Source organism: Ptychodera flava, chromosome 1 (genome assembly GCF_041260155.1).
Source record: "Ptychodera flava strain L36383 chromosome 1, AS_Pfla_20210202, whole genome shotgun sequence".
Taxonomy (NCBI): Eukaryota; Metazoa; Hemichordata; class Enteropneusta; family Ptychoderidae; genus Ptychodera; species Ptychodera flava.
Genome location: NC_091928.1, coordinates 4,043,849 through 4,060,954, shown reverse-complemented (window position 1 = coordinate 4,060,954; position 17,106 = coordinate 4,043,849). Strand labels below are relative to the sequence as shown.

At 36.7% G+C, this 17,106-nt stretch overlaps 1 long non-coding RNA gene across 1 annotated transcript; it reads right to left on the bottom strand.

Moving 5' to 3' along the window:
- Positions 1 to 5,782: 5,782 nt before the first annotated feature.
- LOC139121025 (uncharacterized) lies at positions 5,783 to 16,188 on the bottom strand. Its single transcript, XR_011549213.1, has 3 exons — positions 16,057 to 16,188; positions 8,213 to 8,305; positions 5,783 to 6,297 (listed from the first exon to the last, which is right to left on the bottom strand). It is a non-coding gene; the product is annotated as an uncharacterized lncRNA (long non-coding RNA).
- Between the last annotated feature and the right edge of the window lie 918 nt (positions 16,189 to 17,106).

Genomic DNA, 17,106 nt, shown 5'->3' with positions numbered 1-17,106 from the left:
AATTCAACTATGGCTGACCTCTTTGATATTTTGTATGATCTAAGCTGGTAAAAATGGTATCTGTGAAAGAAATGTTAACTGTAAGCATGGTTCTACAACAGACTGTCATTAAGAGTAAAGTATATGTTCAACTATATTAAATGTACTAATACATACTGTGGTTAATTTGAGAGCTACGTATTACATTGTCACCAGGGGAGGACATACTCAAAAAGATGTCCAACAATATTGTCTTCTTTTCATATGTATATGTACTATACTTTTCACAAAGTATGAATTGGTGATTGCATCTGAAAAGTATGATACAGGCTGACTTGCCTGTGATTCCACAATATCACCAATATTAAGAAATATTCACATTTTCCAGGGAAAGGTCATGCTTAGATGTGTGACTGTTATATTGATCTGAAAATGTTGACTAATGGACAACCATAATATGCACCATAGAAGGAGAGATGTAAATTACAGGTGATTGCATTATCTTCAAATTTACTGGTGAAAATTTCCAAATGCAACTGCTGAATTGTCATTTCAGATGACACATTGCAAAAAATTATGTGATAGTAGACTCTCACAGTCCTATACATGTAAGTCAGTAGAGCAGATCTATTATACTGGTATTTATTATGCCCTCAATGCCTGTGTCTAACTAGCTGACAGCATTGCTGTTGATACAGTTACCTAGCCTTAACATATTTAGCTTCAATGTTTAACCCTTTCACTACCACGGTTTGGCCCAAACCCATTTTTATTAATGGTGTTTGTGGACCTGTTAGTAGGGAATTGATGGTGAACAAGTTAAGACACCTGTATAGGAAATAGCTTTTTACAATTAATTTGACATTCTGCACAGCATACAGAAAAGGGTCTTGCAAGAGTCTCATGCAATATAGCTACAAAGTACCAAATGGTCAGCCATGTATTATATACTGTGGGAACAAACCATGGTCCCTCAGTAGAGGGACCGTGAACAAACTATCAAAACAGAACACTTACGTAATACAAAGTAGAATTTGGTAATGCAATGACTATTATTCTACACCTCTTCTAACTATGTTAAAACTGGTTGTATTAACCAGTTTTAAAACACTTGGAATAGGTGTAGCCAATAATAAAAGTACAGAACCACGGTGTGCAAAGATACAAGCACTGTACTAATGAAATGGATCAGTAATGATTTTACTGGTAACCAGTACAACACACACGTACTCACTAACTAACTACCCCTGACCTCATTATGTCATGCAAATATGAAATCTAAAGTGTCAATTAGAAATTTTGATTAGTTTTGCTTTATTTTCCTTGTAAAATCAACTATAATCAAGTAAAAACTATCATGAAATTACTGATTGCATGTTGCAGCATGCTGGTGTACCGGTACACCATAAGTTCAAACTCAAACTTTTGAACACCATAGAAGGTATGGCCTATACTTTCCAATCATCATAAAACAGTGTGTTGATTTTTAACGGCAAGAATTCCGTGCATGACTGTATTTTAAAAATTTCTTCTGAATCCCTCTAAATGCTCTTCCCATGCCTGTTACAAGCAATACTAGGCTATACATTTGAATCCCTATAAGCACATACGTACACTAACAGTATTACTACCATTCAAATGAATATCCATGTTTGCACTCTCAAAAAACTTGAGCATAGACCAATGCTATCAATGTGGCAACATCTGACCTTGTACATGATGACTATTTACTGTTATAATCACTTAGGATATAACAACTTTGCCTTCACACTTAAATAGCTGTTTTTGTTTGCAAATTTGCCTTTTGCATGACCCCTCCATCACTTGCAACTTGTTATTTTCATTACTATGAGGTCCTTCACTTTCACTTTACAATGCAACCAATAAACTGCTATGCCAGGATATATTATCCCCAAAGGTCATGCAAATGCCCAATATAGAGTAACTGCCATAGCAATATTATACATACCGAGTTGTATGCCTGATTTACACAACACTGTTTATTAAACCATACAGAATCTGATAATCAAAAGACACAAAAAACACACATACACAGACATATGTATAATACATATACAGACATACATTAATACACAGAAGCATACATCATACATATGGTAGATAAATACATACAGAGATACACAGACATCAGAATAATGAATACAAAAGTAACTCCCTTGCATAATTTTCACTAGAGAGGCACTTTACATCAATAAAATAACTACACAATTAAAAAAATATTATCCATGTACATATGATTAAATTATATCCAATGCAATAACATTGTTCATGCATGCCTTCATGTCAGGTTGAAACAATAATTACCAAAAAAAATATGGCTGCCTGTAAATCATATTGGTGTACGGAAAAAAGTCCAATATATGGACTGGGTGTGCAGTTGTGTCAATAAATCAACCTGAACCAAGATAATCTTTTTCATTTTTGGCAATATGCCATTGAAGTACATGATGGACACTGCTAGGGTTATCAGCATTGATTAACATTATGGTTACAGCAGTGACAGTTGAGTCATGACATTCAATTGGCTATTTTAAGGCTACAAAATCAGACAAACACAGAAATAACACAAAATCTTTCCCCACAATTTCGCAGCAGTCTTCAGCAGTGACATACAACAAGAGTTCAGAATTTAAGTTTGCAACAATGGAACTAAACGTGAAAAAATAGAGTGCATGTGTTACATGTAATTGCAAGACTTATTGGCGTCATATCAGTTCTAATCCATGTAGCACTTTTACCATAAATCTATAGGCATCACCAACAACCTAGCTTTTGCCGTTCTTATCTTATAATTGCAAAGCTTTAATTACATGAACACTTTGAATGGGAGGGTGTCATCATATCTGTATGAGGCCTATGACAAATACAGTTGGGCTTTAAACATGAATGGGAGAACTAAGCAGAGAATGATCACTTTACATTTTGTCTATTCACATTGAGTAAATTTTGACTATCTTTTGATTAGCTGTACACTGGTACTTTTCATGAAGTGCACTGTTTACAAACAGCAGTTTCTGTCGACACCCGCCGTTACTGTTAACAATAATTAAAACTAATTCACTTACTCTATTATTCTATTAGCAATCAATACGTTGCGGTGACTGAAACCCTGTCTCTCACTCCCACCTTCAATCAATCACTATGAAAAATTAGAGTCCAGTCCCAAACCCTATTCCTTGACCAGTGTTTTGATATTGACCAAAGCCTGCAACCAGTACATTACCCTTTACTCTAGCATATGTGTAATCCAGGCAATTTCTATTTCTCTTAACTATCTGGAATGTTCTTTATATAAATATTTAAGCAATAAAGCACACCCAGCGATGGTATACCACGAGATTTTGACCAGTTCACGACATATATGCACAAGCGATGCGAGTGCATATATGAAGTGAATTGGTCAAAATCTCGTGGTATACTGTCGCTGGTGTGATTTATTGCTATTATATCATAACAGCGAGGAACGTCAAAAACTGATTTTTACTCAAACTGAGAGCTCGCTCACATGCCTGCCATGGTATATCGCCAATATACCATGGTTGTTATCGCGTCTCGACCAATCAGATCGCAGCATTTCCGCCATCAATATTCTGGTATGATATAATACTTAATAACGACCAAACCCTGTGCCTTGGATTGAAACTGTTGCATCAAAGCATCCCTAAACTCTGCATAGGATGTATGTACTAGTGGCAGGATTACTTCTTCAGTGCACACACCTGGATCAGGCAGTGTCATTTTGTCATTCTTGGAGAACTTTATGGATAACTTTAAGGGGCTAGTTTTATATCCTGTGATGAACTGCAGTACTTTACAAATGTCAGGATCTGCAGAATCTGTATATTAGAAAATATCCACATAAGTATTAATATGGTTATACTGTCATGAATACTTTAGCTCATCAATGAAAAGCACACATTATAATATATGGTAGTTATTCATTGTCTTCTGTGAGTTTCATAATTTCATTGCTTTTGTGAATTTTTGACTGTCTATTGAAAAGATATAAGAACATTTTACAAGCATTTTTAAGTAATGCTATTGTAGATGGTAGAGGGAGAAATGTTAATCCTTCAGGAGTCATTTTCTGTACTATCAAATCTGACATAGCAATGATAGATGACATTTTCCTGCAAATGAGAAATGCACGTGGTATAAGATATAAATTGTACTTCACTTAACAATTTGACACAAGAAAAAAGATATTTAATGTTTGTCATGAATGTAAACAAGTCATTTTAAATGACACACTCCCTGCTAATTTGATAGATTAAGAAGATAACAGAGCAAATTGTGGTGGAATGAAATCAGTCAAGACAGATGTCAGCAAAATAGCTCTAAAAATGTTTCTGATGAAGTACTGTTACAGTATTAGTCTCTATAACACACCCATGTATACCATAGTACAACGTACTTGTACTGAGCTTGATATAAAACAGTCATAACAAAATGAATGCAAGGTGGCCATATTGTATCAACTCATTACATGATTTCACATGGATCTGTACTTTCTTGGAACAAGATTGAATGCAACCAGTTAATGCATGTCTGAGTAATTGGCTCTAGAATGTTGCATCAAAACAAAGTAACCAAACGGCTGCCTGGCAACCATATTGGATTGTTTCATGACAAATTGATGTACATATCATTTGATCATATCATGAACAAATTGACATGCATAAATATAGCAGGGCACATTGTACCTGTATCAATTAATTTTGAATGAAACTGGTCCAAGCACATCTGAGTAATGGCTCCAGAGGGACAGAAATGCCCAATCTATTAGTCTTCAACACTTTGTCTACAGTGACTAATAAAGCATGTTTTCATACCTTTCAATTCACATTTCTCTTTTAAGTATTCATGGAAGAATGTTAAGGACTGCTTTTTACACTCTGAGTCATCGGTTTCACCATCCTTCAGTTGAATTCTCCCTTGTATTGCCTCATAATCAATTACCTCTTCTTCAGGAAACACCAGCGATGAGAGTTCGGGCGCTCGTGTGAGAATGCGGAGCAGTGACAGTGAATTAAGTCCTCTCCTTATTTGATCCATCTGTATCTTTCTGCTGATAAGGACACTGTGTTGTAGTAATTCAAAGACTAAGATCCCTTTATTACTGTCAGTGACATCATAATGTGAAGCACCAGCAAAGGCCAGCAATCACACAATTCAGGACCAAGGTTTGACAAGGCATCTCCAGTAGCCTCTGTGACCTGTTGAGAGGAACATTTAAATATAGTATTGAAATTATGGCAATTATCGAAGAAAGACAAGGACACGTGAACATATACAAATAATCAGTAAGTTAACACAACCAATATCTTGATTCAAGGTTTGGGGGTATAATGGCCTACATGTATGATAGTTTTGCGACACAGTTTAAAAGGGTTTCATGAGTCAAATACCAAAACATTTGTAGATAACAAAATCTACTATCACTGAGTTTTTAGTCTGGAATCCCCTTAGCTATAGGCTAAGGTGATTCTATATGAGCACAAAAGAGAGGCACAAATATTGCTATAGTCAACCGATCTTTGACTTTCCACACCGAAGATCAGCAATAGTTGTTACCATTGAGTTGGCAGAAACACCTATTTTAGTTCCCATACACATCACAGCAATATTAGGTCCTTTGTTTTCACATACAAGCTTCTAAAATGAGTAATTTTATCATCACTTGAGTGTAGAGACCTCAGGTATACACTTGGGATCTAGAAAAGCATGATTAGAATTCAAGACTTTGCATTGCTAAATCATTTGCTTACCTTGTTCAGGTTTGTCTAAGTTCAAAGTCGGCTACGTCATCCATCGTAAGATGATATTGCTGCATCTGTGATATCACCACTCACAATGTACTCTCTCACTGGTTTTGCTAGACCACTAAACCAGGACCACAGTGTAGGAAGGAATGTGCAATTGCTTTACCGACAAGTTCAAAAAGTTCCTGACTTATAACTGATTGTTTTAGTACTGGTAACAGATGTTCCATTTTTCCCTCAACAAAGGTTCCTCAGTGTTTCTTGTCAGTGTTTGAAATGTCAGTGGAAGAACTCTCTGGAAGGGCCCCCAACATCCACTGCAGCCTCTTCCTCATCACCAGAAATGAATGTGACAGATGGATGAATGCAAAGATCATTTTCTTCTTATAAATGCCGACCACTTGTCGAAATGGTGACTTGGCATCTCGGTTGTAGTATATCTTTGGTGGTCTAGCATGCACATTGATAGTTGTGTTCCTCCATTCTTCAAGTGTTTCCAGGGGTGTCATAGCAGAAGGTGTGTGTTTTGCAGTGTCTGAAGAAAAAAAAGACAAGTAACTTTGATTACATAACATTTGCATGATCGAAACAATTCATACTGATCGTGATCGTAAATTACTGTCCCGCATCTGCAAGTCATCGTTGATGACACAGTCCACACTTGTTAAGCTACTTCGATTACATGATTACACTTCATGGTTTGTCACAATTTGGACATACTTAGCAAGGTTTACCCCTGTGAACTTCTTACCAAGTTTCAAAAGAAGTGGACAAGCGATTTCAGAGAAAATTTTTTTTAAACCAAAAATGGGGAAACTTGAAAACAAATACAAATGTGAAAACTTGAATACAATTATAAGACTCACAACTAAAGTTACCCTTAGGTACATGCATACCAAGTTTCAGCCAAATCTGGCCTGTAGTTACGGAGGATTTTACTTTTTTAGATTTTACTTTTTTGACCTCATTTGTAAATTGTTTACACTGACACTTTGACATTTTACCAACTGCAAATCTCCACCCCAGGGCCCACCTGTACACAGAAGAATAAAACGTTAGCTGCTGTGGTTTTGGATGTTTTGATACAGTACATGCATCCATACATACATAATACATACACACATCCATATACATACATACACACATATACACAAACATGCAGACATACATATGTTGTTGAAATGGTACGTAAATGTGTAACTGCAGATAGACTGACAGATAGACAGACAGACAGATAGTACATGCATACATACGTACATACATACATACATACAGACATACATACATACAGACATTTCATGACATTTCATGGTCAAGTATTGACAAGGTACTCTAACATAAGCAAGCAATGCAATCTCTGCATATCAGAAAAGCTGCAAATTATCAATAATTAGAAATCTTCACTGTTAAACATACAATCTGAGTTGGTTTCAAAATGTCACCACCAAAACAATATTATTTATCAAAGTTTAACACCACCTACGAATAGAATGGTACGTCCCAAAGATGTAAAAGAAAGTGTGGGTAGGATCCTTTAACTTCATTTGTCTGATGATTGCAGGATGCATGAAAGTAAGTAATAACCTTTATGGCCCTGATACAGGTTTTGTGGGCCGAGGTCGTAAGGCGAAGGACCCGAGCATGCGAGGGCCCATACGCTGAGTGACTTTGGTCCACAAAACTTTTATCAGGGGCGTAAAGGTTTTATCATATACATGTACCTTAGGAATGATAAATATGTACTAAACATAATATTAAGCATCGTTTTTGAGATAAAAAATTAGTGCCATATCAAAATATCATCGCCATTTATTTGTGTCAATTTTTCAGAAAAGTGATGGCCGCTTCACATCGCCGATTGACTTACATAATGACGTCATTTGTTTGCCTGTAGAAGTCAACAATATACAAAGCTATGTACATGAACAACAGAGATCCAGGTTGAAATCAAGGTGTATTAAAGAAGGACAAACGCGTTATGTAAATTAGTGTCATTTGGCACGCACTAAGCATAGGTCTACGATGGATTTCACTTGACTTTAGAAATATTCAATGTCACTGGTGCCACTCCACTGTCGCCACTATACAATAGCATTCTAAGTATTGCTAAGTATGTCGCCACTATACAATAGCGAGCAGGCAGTTTCCAGACCTTGGCTAACTTTATGTACAAATATAACGTTCCCGATAGCAACGCGTGTTGTAACCAGTATTGAAGTAGTTCATATAGTTCAACAGTGAATACGATTGCCCATATTTCGACACACAGAATTCAACGCGTTCATCCAAATTTGGGCACAGGGCTGGGGCATGATACATAAAAATATGCATGGATGTGAGGGTGCTTCCTCACGAAGCTTATACAGGCACGTGAATCTAGGTATATGATAACAGATATTATTACTGTTACGCTGTACTTTGTGTACAGGGAAATGAATCATTTCGCTTACCACTTGTAGGTCCATGGTCTGTTGATGTTGATGGCATGGATGTAGAACCCGTCACATCTTGAACTGAATTTGTTGCTTCATCATGGTTTTCATCTGGAATATAAAATGGGCAAATGTCAATATTTTTTATGATTATTCTTTATTTTTCAAAAATCTATGTTGTACAGTGTCTTGCTGTCTATTTTACTTGTAGACTAAGAGTCTAATTTCAACCCAGTGTCATACTCAGCATTACTTTAGTTGGACACATACAAAAGGCTTGAACTGGTAAAGTCTACCACGTAGTCATCTTTGTAAAACTTATTACATCATATGAGGAGTGTGAAAATAAACTTTCTTTGACACACATGTCAATGTATGTGTACATATTTGTGATGCTGGTAGCTGGTGCTGCGAGTGCTCATACTGGGCATGTGACTGTTGTGACTGTTTTGAAAGCACCGTGTAACATGTCACTCTTGATCCACAACACACAAATGCGACAGCTGGCTGAACCCAGCAAGACGCTGGCTGGCATCATGAACAAGTAGCAGATTTTGCCAATTATTTATTCGAACAGCATATTCCATGTAACAAACCCCTCAAAGTAAAGATTTAAAGGATGTTGCTCAGATCTTGTCATGTGCTCTATTAGTATTAATATATAACTGTCTTTGTTACATGGCCTAACAACACTAATTTTTTGCAAAAATGCAAAAAGTAAGTTTAAACGCAAACCCTCAAAATTATAAAGGACTTGATTAAATGTTTGGTTGAGGTTGAAAATGGTGGAATGATAAAATACTCTAGTTTTTTTAGTTGTCTAAACTAAACTGTTTAACCTGGAAACCTGTCCATACTGAAGATCTTTTCAAGTCCCTTCTATATAGAACACCTTGTTTCATAAACCTCTGTTCTTGGTCCCTTGGTGTCCAGTTTGGACCAATTCGCTAACATGTACATATGAAAAAAATTGGCAGATCATACTAGGTGATCCCAAACTTTCTGTTCTTGTGAATTTCCTAATTCTTATAGCTACATTTATATCTGTCGTTGTAAAAAGGACCTACCCAACTATACAGCATACAAAAGATTTGTTACATGTAACTCTTACAAAAAATAGCGTCAATGACACTGTAGCTCCCATCCTGGACTATCTAGTGTTTGTTCTCTGGTCAGATATTTGAACATGTGTGAAAGGGATAAAGTGCATGAAGTGAAAATACTTAAATGAAATGTACTGGAGACAGTGAAATATGTTTAACGTAATTATTCAGAATATAAAATGGAAAAATACAGAATTAGATATATCGAATACTGTGATACAACCATTAACTCAACAAGTCATTTACAATGACATAGTCCCCACTTGTAATAGGAGTATTAGTCTGATGGGGCAGGAAAATGTGGTCATTAAGAAGTATCACTGGAGTGTATATGTTGAGATCTATGGGCACATAGGTCTATGTCGTTGTTCCCAATTTGAAACACATGAGGCATGTCTAAGTTATGGTTCTAAATCGGGAAAAAAGATCAGACCTCTAGCAGTATTGGCCAGCCAAGAAATACATATGCGCATTATAAATGAGGTACAAGATGTGACATCTTAAGGTCTAATATCCTATCAAAATTGGAGGGTATAGAACTTGTGGTTACTGAAATATGCATATATATGTATAATCAAGGTCAAAGGTCATCGAGGTCACATGACATTTTGAAAAAAAAAAATTATATTGCTAATTAATCCCTATATGCCAAAAAATCAGATCTCTAGCTCTATTCGCTTGCCCAGAATTAGATGTGTACATAATTAATGAGGTAAAGCGTGTGTTGTCATAAGGTCTCCCATCCTACTAAATACAAAGGACATAGCACTTGTGGTTACTTATTTATTGACATAAACATATATTTTAGGTGAAAGGTCATCAAGATCACATGACATTTGGTCAAAAAATTTCTCTCCTATAGTTATCCCTATATACCAAAAATCAGACATCCAGCTCTATTGGCTCGCTCAGAATGAGATATGCACATAATTATTGAGGTACAGTATGTGGCGTCATAAGGTGTCAAATCATACCAAACATGAAGGCTGTAGCACTTGTGGTTACTGAGTTATGGACAAATATGTATATTTGAGGTCAAAGGTCACCGAGGTCACATGACATTTTGTCAAAAACATTTTTTTTGCGAAGTTATCCCTATATACCAAAAATCAGACCTCTAGCTCTATTGGCTCGCTCAAAATTAGATATGTGCATAATTAATGAGGTACAATATGTGGCGTCATAAGGTGTCCCATCATACCATACATGAAGGCTGTAGCACTTGTGGTTACTGAGTTATGGACAAATATGTATATTTGAGGTCAAAGGTCACCGAGGTCACGTGACATTTTGTCAAAAAAATTGTTTTGCGAAGTTATCCCTATATACCAAAAATCAGACCTCTAGCTCTATTGGCTCGCTCAAAATTAGATATGTGCATAATTAATGAGGTACAATATGTGGCGTCATAAGCTGTCCCGTCATACCATATATGAAGGGTGGTAGCACTTGTGGTTACTGAGTTATGGACAAATATGTATATTTGAGATCAAAGGTCATCAAGGTCACATGACATTTGTCAAAATATCCGAGATATCTGCGTGAACGGATGGACTCACGGATGGACGAACAGACGGACATGACCCAATCTATAGCTCACTGGACTTCATCCGGGGGGACTAAAAATTGTGTCACTGCATCCTTTTTGCAATATGAATACGATGAGAAACTAAATTTTTATTTTTTGTGGCCTTATACATGGGAGTCTATGGAGATCTGCCTTATACATGGGAGTCTATGGACGTGTAAACTAAAAATATGCAAATTTACCACGATTTGCCCAAATTTGGGAAAGGTCACTCCTATGCACTTCCATACCAAGTTTCAAATCAATCGGACTTGTGGTTTCAGAGCAGGAGATTTTTTGACCAAAAATGGGAGAAAATTACAAAAAAATTCATGAAAAATAGCAAGTCCAAGATACTGACCCAAGTTGCGCACAATCATTTCATGTCAGCCAAAATTACTTACATGCTAATTTTTCATGTAATCTGCTCAGTGGTTATTGAGTTTTTCAATTTTGACTGTTTTTACATTTTTTCCACTTAATTTGCATATTTTTGGCAATGACAACTTCATTTGAACAAAATCTCATCTACAGCCCATCATCCATGTACACACCAAATATCAAGATGAAATGTACAGCGGTTTTGGAGTTTTTGATGTTGACGGACAGACATACAGACATACAGACATACAGACATACAGACATACAGACGTACAGACATACAGACATACAGACATACATACATACAGACATTTTCCTAGCCTATAAGAATAGCTTCCATTGCCATATATACATATGGCTATGGGACTAAAAACTGATTTCATACTGCCTTTAGAAAAGAGACAATGTTTGCCAATAATAAGAAGAAGGAAATTTACAGTTCTAATATCCACCAAGACCCATGCACAACAGACATGACACACCATAATGATAAAGTATGATTAATGCTTAATAATTTAATGGCTTCTGTAATGTAAAATTTTGTACCTCTCACAGTGTTCGTATTAACTTTTTTCTCCTTGCGTACTGCATACACATTACTCTGCTAAAATTTCGTAATTGCTGTATTTGCATGTGTAATTTCACTTCTGCACTTGATTGATAAAAAAAAACTAAAAAAATATGATGAACAATTCCATAAATCTATGCTACCAATTGTACATGTAACATTATTTTCATGAAAACAGTTCAACGAACAACTTGAACAACTGGGCTGTTACAAACATGCTGAAACATAATAGCGAAGGATATAGGCCTACAGGCTTCTGTCAAAACACACCGGGCAACCCAAAGGTTAGAGTTATTGCATCTAATCCAGGCACTGCAGTGTTCAAAATTTATACATTACTTATACATCAAAACATATTAATGCTTGTGGTTGTGGATAGGATTTTTGTGGGGTGACTGGATCATCATCATCAAGGGTCATGGCTTCACAATGGCACTGATCCCCTGTTGTTGTATCGCGACAACAGGACAATACTTCATGGATTATGACATGGGTTCAATTTCACTGCGCTTCTGTGTTCTCCATGTTGGGTTGCCAGTAGTGTCTTTCAATTGACCCTCTGAATAATTTTTTCCACAGACAAGAGGAGCTGAGTTGCAAGAAAATAGTTTTTTTTTGCTTTGACTGCATGCTGCATGTGTGCTAGCTTTGATCAAATTTGGGAAAAGCAAGATGCGATAATCTTGCATGGTAGGCATTTAATTTGTTGTAACATTTCTGTTAATCACACAATTTGTGTCATAAGAAACTATCGCTCGCCTGAAAATTAGCAACATAGTCCATAGGCAGAGCTGACATGATAACATGCCTTTGAACTGCGATGCCAATTTTTCAGACCACGCCCAGAGTCTGAAACTTTCCACACAAAATGAGTAACAGATACCCGGTAGAAATGTTGCAACACATTTAATGTTAAAGGTCTGGTGAATGGTCCCGTTCTTGTGACTGAATATCTTCCAGGGGGTCAATACTATTACACTCGCAACATAATTGCAACCCAAAAGTACGTGCAAGTGTTAATTTTTTTGATATTTCTATGCGCGGCTTTCATGGGGTCATTTTGCGACACTCAGGTCACGCCCGCAGCGGGGATCATGGTTGGCCGTCTGTGACGTCACAGGTGTGTTCATTTACATCGAATAGCGGTCCAACGCCGCCTTATCTCTGCCCGGTATCCGTTAACAAAACAGTGTTCGCGCTGCCCATTCGCCACGTTTGTTCGCCAATGCGAATCGAAATCCGAAGTGGCGAAAAAAATCGATCCTAATTCGCCACAGTGGCGAAACTGATTTTTGTTTAAAAAATATGGTAAAATAAAGAAAAAACGTGGGTTTTTTAATCTTTTGTTTAATCTGCGCTTCTCTCTCGGCGATTCACAAAAACTGTGTCTACTTCCGTATTATTGCGTTCTTCCGTCGTACATATTTGCAATCGAGCCAAGTCTCGCGAGAGATTTGACGTCATTTAGTCTAGTGTACAACATGCATAAATGGCTCTCGCGAGAATTGAAACTTCACACGCAATAGAGCCCTCGCGATAAATTTGACGTCATTTTGTCTAGTGTACAGCAGGCATAGGAACGCTCGCTTGCGAGAATTGAAACTTTTGCTATACATAGCAGACATACGCATTTTAATCGAGGCAACAAGGTTCGGTGTTGCAGTTGATTTATTGCGGTCTAGATGTTCTGTGTTGTGCATTTTAATTCCATGTTGCGGTCGATTTGCATCGCGGTCAAGTCCTCATGATCCGGTATTCACTGTTGTTCTTCAATTTAATCGCCGTCCCAACAACGCGTTCCGTGTTGCTGTCGTTTTGTGTCAGGGAGGACTCTACCTCCATCTCTATGTTCCGTGTTGTTGTTTGTTTTAATGGTAGTCTCAACGTTCAGTGTTGCTGTTCATGCAGCTGATTTGCATCGCGGTCCCAACCTTCCGTGTTGTAGTTCATTTTAATCACGGTCCCATTTAAGCTTACACTTTAAGTTACTGTCGATTTGCATTGCGGTCCCGACGTTCCGTGTTGTAACTTGTAGACTAGTGCATTTCAAAAGTGGCAGTCACAACGTTCAGTGTTGGTGTTCATGCAGTTGATTTGCATTACGGTCCCAACCTTCTGTGTAGCGAGTAGCGAGGCAGGCTCAGCCGAGGGACCGTGGCCGATCGTACGAACCAGAAGAGACAAGCACATTATGGTTCAAACACTCAACACTGAAAAAGTTTACAGTTGAGCCGTTCATGTTCTTGCCGCTGTCATAGCCACCAAAAGAACAACGTCTTCCCATAGTGAAGGAGGACACTGTCCTGATCATGTAAGCGGAAACCCTAGAAGTTACCCCCCATGGGGAGCTTACGGAGGTGTGAAATACTTTTCTTCCCGTTATGAGATACGGAGTCGGGCAAACTTCGGAAAGCCGAAAAAAGTCGACTGGAGAGGCTCGGGGGACACGCCCACATTGCATTTTTCTTTTGCCATATTTCATAATCACGCGCGCTAAACGAAAAAAGAAATGAATGTAACTGTTTTATAGACCATCAACTGTATTTCTGTGATTTTGCAACATGGGCATTTCACCAGACCTTTAAGCTTGCACTCATCTCATCTGGTTGTCGCCCAAGTTCAGTCACTGGGAGTCCTTTCGGAACATTTTACTGTTATCCTTTGAGTATAGGAAACACTTAACAATGAAAAAGTGCATAGAGAGTCAATCTCAATGCATAATATATGCATTTTATTTGCGTAAACACAAACACTGTCTCGGGTAGTACTTTTTAAGAAACAAATTTTTTGACAAAATTTGCCCCAAAAATACAAAAATACCGCAATTATACGGTGTCACTCAATTTGATCAGAATTGGTATATACCAGTATGGGTTACCACTGATCAACAATAAATGTTGTTTCTATCTGTTCAGTGGAGGAAAATTCTACGTTGATGTTATGGCAATGATTCTGCACAGTACAACCAGAAAAACAACAATAAATATTTAAACCAGAAAAACAAGAATGACAAAAGTAATTAAGGTCTAACTTTAGGTACTGGAGGTCAACTTTAGCAACATGCATAGCAGAAACAAGCCCCTCTTAGTTTAGTATAAACGGTCTTTCCCCCATCTACTGTCTATGGTTGCAGCTGGTCTGTTAATATGTAACAGTTCATGAACAATGACAGGAAATGAGTCAAGATCAGTGGAGTTGGCCTGTTTCTCACTGGCATGCAGTAGGCAGGATTTCACTTTTTCTTACCTCATTTGCACATTTTTGACACTGATGTGTTCATTTGAATAAATTCACATCTCAACCCCTGCATCTACCTGTACACCAAATACTGAGATGGTAGCTTTGCGGTATGGGAGCCTTTGTGTGTGACGGACATACATCCGCACATACCCACAAATATACAGACATACAGACATGCAAATCAGATGCAAATGAACTGATTCAGCTTATACGATAACCTCACATTGGTACACCAAATGTGAGCTAAAAATGTAGAGTTCATCATATGTGAATATATCACATTTTCATCATCCCTATGAACCAGTATACCAAATATAAAAGCTGTCAGACAAGCTGTTTTGATTAAGTAAGTTTTGGACAAAAAATGACAGAAATTGCCTTAAAAATATAAATTTGCATTTTTCTGCAGTTTCAACAAATCCTAAACAGATCATCCCTGGAAACTTATATCCAAATATCAAAGCTGTATGACCTGAAGTTTTGAAGAAAAAGATTTTTAAAGTTTTTTGACCAAAAAATGTCAATAATTGCCCTTAAAATACAAACTTGCATACCAGTATTTCATCACACTATAAACAAATCTAAGTAAGGTCATCCCTAGGGACCTACCAAATATGAAGCTGTCTGACCAGCAGTTATGAAGAAGATATTTTACCAAAGAAAGTTTTTTGAGCTAATTTGCATATTTTCAACAGTATCAAAAACTAACAAGATAGTTTGTCATAATCATATGTTGCATAAACACAGGAAATATCAAGTCTGTGTGTGCTACAGTTCTCCAGATATTTTAGTGGATGGACATTCTAACAAACGGACATACATACATACATACATACATACATACATACATACATACATACGTACATACGTACATACATACATACATACATGCATGCATACAGACTGACGATGGACATCGACAGATACCCATCCTAATAGCTTCGATAGACTATTAGTCTATAGTAGCTAAAAAAATATGCACGTATATGTTTTGCTTACTCACCACTTATAGCTGACAAATCATAAAACACTTGATTGGAATCACCATGGTGATGTCTAAGCCTTCTTATTACTTCATCTCTGTCAACATTCCCTGCCAAAATTTCAATTAAATATCTGCTTTCATGTTAATCTGCAAAAAGATGAGGAAATATATGTCAGTTGTTTTTTACAATCATAACACTACACAAAGAAAATCTTCCTAATTAATCAGTCAAATATTGTGTTAGTATTCTTTGAAAGAGCAACTTTAAAAAAATTTCAATGGCATTCTTGTAATACCCTTTTGGAATCTGATCATCATGTGACACTGACAAAAAAAGAATCAAAGTCAGCATAGAAAATCTGTATCATATTTCTTAAAATCTGATGAACCCATTCTGAATATATTCCTAAATTCTTTAACCCTTTTCCTGCCAAACAGTATCACTTCACCATCAGCCAAGTCAGTAAAAAGCGGTATTGAGCCAAAACGTGACATATTTTCACCCACTTGGCTTTGTATGTTATAGCATCTTTAGTCCAAAAAATCAAGTTTACAGTATTGTTTTCAACAGCCTTCAAATGTACAGTATTATGTTAAAATACAACATATGGAATGTGTTGTGTTTCATTAATTTTAACCATCTTGACCTGATGGTGAAATATGGACTTGGCAGGAAAAGGGTTAAATGTGCAAACCAGAAAGTAAAAAAGGTAATAATAAACATTTGTCACTTCTACTATATTACTGTATAATCAACGTCTGTTGCAAAGTTCATTAAATTTGGTGCAGCGATCATGGATATATCCCTAATTACAAAAGGTCAATAACTGTGCCAATTTATTGTCATAGCACTAATATGAGTAAAAATCAAAATGCATCATTTCATGAGAAACATCTGTTTTATCAAATTTAGTGCAGTTGTTTTGGATATATATATATATATATATATATATATATATATATACCCTTACAAAATTAAATATGCAAATTAGGGAGTAGTTGACACTGGCACTGATAGATGGTAATCATTTCTAGTGTGTTATGCCATGAATATGCTTAAACTAATCC